Here is a 9,586-nt window from a genome sequence, read left to right on the forward strand (position 1 = left end):
TGTCACCCATTACACCATGGGCATTGTTATTAGGGAATAAAGTAATGGAAGGATATCAGAGAAAATAAATAGACCTTAATTTTAGCTTCACTGAAATAATGGACCAAAACAAGATTTGGAAATATGGTTGAACTACATAACAAAGTTTCCAGTGTCATTATTGACATGAAAATTATTTTAGTTTGCAAGTTGTTTTGCACTAAGAATAATCGGAAATGAATTGTCATTATGAATTGACCATTTAAAATATATTTTGAAGAGAATAATCAGATTTTTTGGAGGAAATTAGGAAAGGAAATAAATATGTATACATTGGTATTAATAGTTTTAAAATGTTTAGAAGTTGACCGGAATTATTTGATTGAGAGAGGCTGCATGATTATAAAGACTAATTCACCTTTTTCATTGCATTGGTGGTTTCACAGAATCTGTTGTGGTCTAAGCTCTTGTTGTGTGCAATGGACTCTCACTAACAGCTTAATTAACCTGCGAGTCCCTGATCAGGTTTCCTTTGTCTGTAAATCAGTCTGTAAGTGCGCAACACAGCTGCTTTTCTGAGGGGAAACAGAGATTCTTTTCAAAGGAAATAAGTGACAGTTCTCTCTGAGAATGTTTTCGACCACACACCATCAGCAGGGAACGGTTTTTCTGAAGAATTTCATTGTCTATCGAACATTGATGGTACCTGTGTTTGTCAGTATGTGGAGGATTCAGGCACTTTAGATTAAATTAGATTACTTACAGTGTGGAAACAGGCCCTTTGGCCCAACAAATCTGCACCGACCCGCCGAAGTGCACCCACCCCATACCCATTCCCCTACATTTAACACTACGGACAATTTTAGCGTGGCCAATTCACCTAACCTACACATTTTTGGACTGTGGGAGGAAACCAGAGCACACGGAGGAAACCCACGCAGACACGGGGAGAATGTACAAACTCCACACAGTCAGTCGCCTGAGGCGGGAATTGAACCCGGGTCGTTGGCGCTGTGAGGCAGCAGTGCTAACCACTGTGCCGCCCACCACCACATCACATGTTTATACAAGCAGTTGGTTCATTCTGTCTTTGCCAAGAATGTTGTTTACTTTCCCCTTTGACTGTGATTCTGCAGGTTAGAATATTCTGAGAGTCAATAATGTTCAATAACTGAACATTGAAATGTTTAGACTCTAACAGAGCAGTGGCCTTGTTTTCAGCTCATTATTCACTTTCCATTTTCTGGTTGTGTTGAATGTTACAGAAACAGGCTCTGAGCAATGTTTCCATTCCCTTGTGTTGGAGTCACTGACAGCCACGTGGTCAGTCAGTTTCAGGCTGATGGATCAGTTTCTCTGTCCTATTAGATGGTGGTCACTTGCTCAGTTTCCGATGGCTCACCTGAGCGTCAGTCCATCAGCTGCTAAAACCCTGCATCCAGCATTTGTTCCCTCTCACTATGACTACTCCAATACAGTCCCAGCTTGTCTCCCACATTCACCTCCACATACTCATGATCACCTCAGATTCTACTGTCTGTGTTCTTGCAGCAAGTTGTGTAAGACACCTACTTCAGTTTTAACCTGATCTATATTATGTTCAGAAAGATCATTTCAAAATGTGGTTCACTGCCTCTTCAGGACCTTCCTGAAGAAGGGCTTATGCCCGAAATGTCGATTCACCTGCTCCTTTGATGCTGCCTGACCTGCTGTGCTTTTCCAGCAACACATTTTCAGTTGTAATTGTAGTAACCAGTTAATTAAAAGTTACTGTCAAAATATTTTAAGAGAAGCTGCTATTGGTGGTGGAACTGCTGCTGGTTGATATAAAAGAGGGCTGGGGTGCATACTGTACTCGGTTTTGAAGAGAAAGTTGAGCAATGTAAGATTCTTTTATCTTTGTTAATAAGAAGAGGCAGAGATTGTATCCAGGACATCCACAATCATCCACCCTCACCATCACTGATGCTCAGTAGCAGCGGTGCCAATCAAGCGGGCTGCTTTATTCCGGATGGTATCAAGTTTCTTGAGTGTTGTTAGGGCTGCACTCATCCAGGCAAGTGGGGAGTATTCCATCACACTCCTGACTTGTGCCTGGTAGCGTTTGGACAGGATTTCAGGAGCCAGGAGTTAAATTACTCTTGTAGCCACTGTGTTTATGTGGTGAGACCAATTCCGTTCCTGATCAATGATTATCCACAGGATAACGTTGATAGTGGGTGTTCAGTCATGGTCACACCATCGAGTGTCAAGGGACGGTGGTTAGGTTATGTCTTATATGTGATAGCCTGCATTTGTGTGGCATGTGTGTTACTTGCCACCTGTCAGCCCAAGCCTGGATATTGTCCAGATCTTGTTGTACTTGGACTTGGACTGCTTCAGTACCTGAGAAGTAAATTATTTATTAACACTAAATAGTCACGAGATTATGCAAATTCCTTTTTCTGTCAAATGTCATGGACTGTATCTTGTGGTCACTCTCATAATAACTTTCATTATCTTTTTATTTTCTTCTTAATTCAGACACAAATGTTTGAACATCGATCAGAATAAAATTACATAAATTAAAATCACATCACATGTTTCGACAAGTAAACTAATTGAATGAAATACATTACTTCTGTAATGTCTGCATTTTGACAAAAAAGAATTCTCTTCAATAACTATTGAATGGCTCATTTATTGTCCTCAATCCATCAATCGAGGTATTATATTTCAGTCTTCAGTTTACCGATCTTAATGTACATCTAATCAACATCAGAGCAAAGTGTTTTTATAATATTGAGTCAATTTATTTGTTCAGAATACAACATTTATTAGGAATTAACTATCCTTATAATAATTGCAGAATAATATGTTTGTCTTTCTAACGTGTATCGTCAGATCCATACATTATTTGAATCCATATTTTAATTTAATCCATTGAAACAATGCTATTGTTTTCAGGTCAACTATCCCACAATGGAACCAATCATTTTGCATGCAACACACTTTGTAAACTGACTTTTGCTCATTTGAATAATCACAGTAATCTCAGCTTTATGAATTCAGAAAACTGTAATGACTTTTCACTGCAATAATTCCTGTTCATGTCTGCACATTGCAGAGTCATGTAGCAAAATTAAATTTCTCCTTCTTACAAGTGCACTGATAGATTTTCAAAAATCTAAGTGTTGCTGATATCTAATTATTGTTCAGTTCAGTAGGGGGTATAAATGTGTAATAATGGCTCAGTACATGAAGTAATGTGAAGATATTGCAATGTACAAACTCACAATGATTGTGAATATCAATTTTTATTTTAACCATGGAAACACAGTTGAATTGATGAAATTATATTTCACTTCAATGCTCACATTCATTGTATTTCTAATCACAATAAGAGCAAACTATTTCATGTGACAAAATTATTTAAAATTCATGTCACTTTTTTATGGATACAAAATAGAATTAACACCCGTTTGTTCTTTCCTTTACCAATCACAGTGAAGTTTGAATTGTAGAATGCTAGATTGATACAGCACGGAAACAGGCCATTCAGCCTAACTTGGCATTCCGGCCAGGTTTCCTAAACTAAACTAGTCCCATTTCACTGTGTTTGTCCCATATCCCTTTGGACGTTTTCTATCCAATAAACTGTCCAAAACTCTTTTAGATGTTGTAATTGTACCAGCCACTGCCCTTCGTCTCACAGCTCATCCCAATATGTGAAACACACTGTGTGGAAAAGTTGCCCCTCAGACCCCTTTTAAATCTTTCCCCCTCACCTTAAATATTATTTACAGCGTAGAATCTTTAAGACTGCAATGTTATTAAAAGTTGAGAGGTATTTAGAAGCAGAGTAATAACATTCATACTTTCATCAGTGATGTGAAGCAAATAAATTCAAGATGTTGTGATCATTATAATGAACAACAGTTACAAGTTGAGACAATGTTGGTTGAAAAGCAATTCAGTCGACACTTAGGTATTTTCTAATCAACTCTGAGGTGTTTTGACACATCTCTGTTGAAGGTGGGAGTTGAACCCATGGCTCCTGGTCTACTAGTACACACATTACCAGAGCCCTCCATAATATTCACATGCAGAAAGGGCAGGACTATAATCACATACTTACTGTGTTTATTCACAGGGAAAACTGCTCAGATATTTATTGTTATAATTGGACTCGGATTGTATTAGACAGTTCCATTGTGTAATGGACCGATAAAAAGAATTAGTAATTTCTAATAATGATGGAACGAAGCAGCAATGGTCTTAAATAAACATAAATCTCATGATAATCAAGTAAGTCAATTTGTTTGAAGCGGTTATTCATCTGCATAAATTAAAATTAACCTGCTTTTTATTGCACATGAATTGGAAATAAAGCATTAGTCATTCAATGTGACTACTCAGCGAAAAACAACTTCCCTCATTTTCAAAAAAATGTGATTTCTAAGAATTCAAGATTTATTGTAAAAGCATAGAACAAACATTTGTTAAATCTGGTTTATTTACACAAGGAACACGTGAATTTAAATAATGCTTAACATGAAAAATACTTAGCTCTTACTGTAATAATCAGAAATGTAGCAATGTTAGAATTGAAGTGAAATACAATCAATACAAGAATGTAAACAAAACTGTGGATGCTGGAAATCACAAACAAACTCAGTAATTGCTGGAAAATAACTCAGCAGGTCTGGCAGCATCTGTGGAGAGAGTTAATACTTGGGCCGAGAGACCTTTCTTCAGACTGCACTTTTTCTTACAACCAATTCAATCCAGCTAAGATTCCACACTTAAAATTATTTTTGCTAAGATTAAGAGATTGTCGAGTGCAATATTGTTTGTATCAGTTGATGTACTGAAACATAGTTCCACATATACAGCTGGAGATATTGGATTTCAACAATGATTACCGGTTAGATTTTGGTAATAATTAGTTTTAAAATGGCTGATAACAAATTTAAGAATGACGAGAAAACTCTTATTGCAATGTAATTGTGCAATATGTTGGGAAAAATATGAAATATTTATGTATAAAATAGTTAGCAATCTCTTAATTGATAAGACTGATTAATGATCCTTCCATTAATACGAGAATTCAAATGAAAGAGAATGAGAGAGTTAGAATGAGTGTTGGGTGAGGGAACTTTGGTTGATTGCAGGTGTGTTGACCTGAAAAGAATGTCATATTTCATTATGATACTGGTTCTAATAAATAATGGATGAAACAAAAATGTTAATCTCATGATCGTATGATAATTGAAATAACAATTAAATAATATTTAATGTGAGATCGCAACACTTAAAATGATACAATATTTTCAAAGCAGTTTGTACTGGATATTCATTAAGATCAATAAACTCAGAATTAAAATATTGGGTTAATTTTTTAAAAAATCACACTTTAGAAGATTATTCATCAGAATTATTCTGTCTTTGAAAAAACCTCATTTCTTCAAGAATTCTGCATTTCCCTCATTTCCTGTCTTTTTTTCCTCAGGGATCTGTACTGGAACCCTTTTGTTTGCAATGCAATTAAATAGAAGTGACATGGATTAAAATCTAATTGGGTGAGTTAATAAATTTGCAGATGATATAACGTTAAGTGCAGTTGGGGACAATGTAGAGTGTTGTCAAATAATGCAGCAGGAAAAAGATAAATTGCAGATATGGGCAGAATAATTAAAGGTGAAGTTTAATCCATACAAGTGTGAGGTGTTTCCCTTTGGAAGCTCAAATGTTAAAAAAAAAAGTAGATAGTTAATGGCAGGACCCTAACAGCTTTATTATTCAAAGGGATCTTGGCGTTCAAGACCATGGCTCCCTGAAAGTGACCATGCAAGTAATTAGGTGGTTAGGAAATCAAATGGCATGCTTGCCTTTATTGGTCAGGGAACTGGTTACAAGAGTCAGGAAGTCATGTTGTAACATTTTAACACTTTGGTTAAGGCATACTTAAAGTATTGTATTCACTTTTGTTCGCCATGTTCCAGGAAGGGTATGGAGGCTTTGGAGAGGGTACAGAGGGGGTTTATCAGGATGCTGCCTGGATTTGGAGAGGCGAGAAAAATTCAGATTGCTTTTTTGTGAAGTGGCAGAGACTGGGGAAAGACTTGATGGAAGTCTGTACAATCATTAGATACGTAGATAGGGTTGACGGTCAGAAAGTTTTTCCCAGAGTTGAAGCGTCAAAAACTATGTGACATGTGTTTAAGGTTAGGAGGGAAAGTTCAGTGGGCATGTAAGGGGCAATTTGTTTTGTACACAGGGAGTGATTGGTGTCTGGAATGAACTTCCAGGGTTGGTGATGGAAGCAGATACATTAAGGCTCTTTAATGTTCATTTCGATAATTTGGAAGGATATGGACCAAGGGTAGGCAGAAGGGATGAGTTTCTTTTACATTATGTTCAGCACAACGTTATGGGCCAAATGGCCCATTCCTGTGCTGCACAGATCTTTGAGAGAAAGCTAATGTCTATCTCATATGACATTTCATCTAATCAATATTTAGCCACTGGTGTCAGAAATAGGAATGAAATAAGTAGATAACGAACTTGACTACAAACTAAAAATATAGTCAATTAAATTTACAGAGGTAATTTTTTGATATTTGTTCTGAACTATCAGATTAACAACTTTGATGGAGATGTGTTTAAAATGTTTGCAGTTATTGATGTTCTGACCCAACATTACCCATGTTAAACTGAAGATTGGACCGGGAACCTGTTAGAAAACTTGAAAATATTCAATAAGGTGAGATGCACATCATAGTTTCTTACTGCCTATACTACAATAACAAAATCTTTCAGGTCTACGCCAAAAAGCATTGATTTCCAGCCAATGACCATTATAAATATCTGAATGCTACTCATTTCAACAATCAAAGTAATCTCAGCCTCATCGATGAAGAGATATCTTAGACATTTCACTAATAATTACTGTTTATGTTGACACATTGCTCGTTCAAACATTAATGAGATTTCTCATTAATATTCAGTTCAATGATAGCATATTAATAATTTAGTTATTGTTAATATCTAATAATTGATCAATCCAGTAAGGGATATAAAGTGGAATTATGGCTCAGTACATTAACTGATGGAAAGATATTGTTGTGTTCACTCTCCCAATTATTGTGAATATCGATGTGTATTTTGATTTGATTTGATTTGATTTTTCTTCAACATGAAGAATTATTGTATTTCTGATCAAAGTAATAGTTAAATATTTTAAAGCTAAAATAATTTCAAATTTGTGACTTATTTGTCAACAAGAAAAAAGAATTTACATGCGTATGTTTTCTTTATCAGTAAATTTTGAATTGTTGGAAGTTGTACATGTGTGTAAGGAAGGGGAGCTGCTTGCAGCTGAATAGTCACATTGAATATTTTTTTTGCGATTACATCCTGCTGCTCATCATTCTAGTTATCTTTTCATTATAGGAAAAACTGCTTTAAACATATTCCACAGTTGTATTTTGCATGAATTTACAATAAGCGCATGGTATGTGTATTTATCTTTCTTTCAATTGCCATGATTTTAATTTTTAAGTAAGGGCATATGTGCTTAGTACCATATCACAGCAAACCCGTTTGGAAATATTGAATCACTTAATGTGTCAGTGTTCTAAAATAGATTACCAATTCATTGTTAGTCCAACAATCACACAGTAATTTAATTTAGGTTTTGTAACAAATATCGTGAGATTCACATTTTAATTTAAATCATTGTTTCGTAGTGCCAATTTTACAAAGAAAACGTTATCTTTTATTCTAGGTCAACACAACCACAAACCAAGCAATGATTCCTCATCCAACACTGACAGGAAGTATCTGATATCTTCTCATTTGAATGTTCACAGAAAGCATTGGATTCATATTCAGCCTTACAAATGAAGATACGTCTGATTGTTTTAGACTCCAATTCTACATGTTGCGGATTGTAATATGACATTTATAATCATTTTAAGATTACAGTGACTAGGTTTAACACTAATTGTTACTTATATCTAATATGTAATCATTGATCAAATCAGTATAGTCGGCTTTACGTGTGGAATTAAGTCTCAGTGACGGAAGCATATTGCATGGTACTGTTTCCGAATGGTAGCGAATGCTGATTTTTATTTTAATGCTGAAATTCTTGTTGATTTGCTGCTGTAGGGAAGCCCCGAGCAGCCTGCCTTAGAATTAAATCACAAAATGGTGGAGGGGAGATAAATAAGACGAACAGTCTGTTTCAGTCTTAAGTTTAAAAAAGAACATTTTGTACAATCCTACTCCAAGTCCATAAGCATGCAATTCCAGACAATCATATTCCAGATAGTGATAAGAGAATGCAGGCACACAGAAAAATGACCAACCCTGACTTTCATTAATGAAAGAATAATTGTCCCAGTGAATGAATAAACACCAACTGCAGAATAGAGCCCAGCTAACTTCCACAGCGGATGTCAGGGAAACAGACAGGGTTTGATTGTCAGAAATAGTTACTATTTTAAAGTTGCTCAGAACATTTAAAAAGTTTCTAATTACATACTCTTGAGAATCGTGAATAAGGCAGAGTGAGAGGCCCAAAGGACTGCAGCAATTAATTTTGTAATGTGAGGAAATAAAATGCACAGAGATCCCATGGCCTGGAGATTACAGCACCTGTCAAACACCATGAAGCAATAGGAAGCTCGGGCGATCCATAGCGATGTTCATCCAAGATTAGGTGTTCTACAGGATCGGGTGTCTGTATCATGAGGGAAGTACTGTAACCATATTGCATGTGGACATTGTAATACAGAAAGTGTGTAAAAATACTGTTTTTTACTGTACACGTTACAGTGTGTCATGGACCTCCCTTCCTAGATTGGCATCGGGGGATGATGCCTGCATTAACTGATTGCAGCATGAGTAAATATCTTCCACGTGTCTGAGTTATGCCTATCTCCTCAGTCTTCATTCCCTGTCAGGGGAAATCACTCCTACAGCTATGGTGACATTTAAATTCAATACAAACACTTATTATCTGTGAAATTATTCCTTGCAGAGCGATATCATTTCATGTTAATTATTTAAATTTTTATTTTCAAGAAAACAATGGAGGAACATCCATTTGTTATTTAATTCAACTTATACTAAAATTTAAATTATTGAAAGGACTACACATGGGGGTGGCGGGGAAGAACGATTCTTCAGCTCAAATGTCACATTAAGTGACAATTTCCGTTTTTCAAATCATGTGACCTCCAAAATGATATTTATTTTAATTTCATTTTGAGATAGTTTTATTTTCTTCCGACATTAGTTGTCAATGAATGATAATCACACAATTATTAGTTTTTTGCTACAAAATGACTTCCTGTACCAAATGTCATTAACTCGATGTTTAGTTCATAATGATACTCACTTTCCCATCCTCATTATTTTCTTCCTAGTTCTGACATTTATCTAAACATTTGTCATGATAAAAGTTACATTAATAAAATAGACATGAACCGATCAAAAAAAAGTTGAACGATGTTCAATTGTTGCTGAGATATTTTAATTATTAAAGCCACGTTTTATATTTTAATTTTCAGTTTATTAATCTTAATGAATATACAATCGACATCAGAGCAAAGTGCAT

General features: G+C 35.5%; 1 long non-coding RNA gene across 1 annotated transcript; it reads left to right on the plus strand.

The window, feature by feature from the left end:
- The first annotated feature begins 5,515 nt into the window (after positions 1-5,515).
- On the plus strand, positions 5,516-7,913 carry LOC140475351 (uncharacterized). Its single transcript, XR_011959898.1, has 3 exons — positions 5,516-5,540; positions 7,414-7,474; positions 7,748-7,913. It is a non-coding gene; the product is annotated as an uncharacterized lncRNA (long non-coding RNA).
- The last annotated feature ends 1,673 nt before the right edge of the window (positions 7,914-9,586 follow it).

Source organism: Chiloscyllium punctatum, unplaced genomic scaffold (assembly GCF_047496795.1).
Source record: "Chiloscyllium punctatum isolate Juve2018m unplaced genomic scaffold, sChiPun1.3 scaffold_1565, whole genome shotgun sequence".
NCBI classification, from domain to species: domain Eukaryota; kingdom Metazoa; phylum Chordata; class Chondrichthyes; order Orectolobiformes; family Hemiscylliidae; genus Chiloscyllium; species Chiloscyllium punctatum.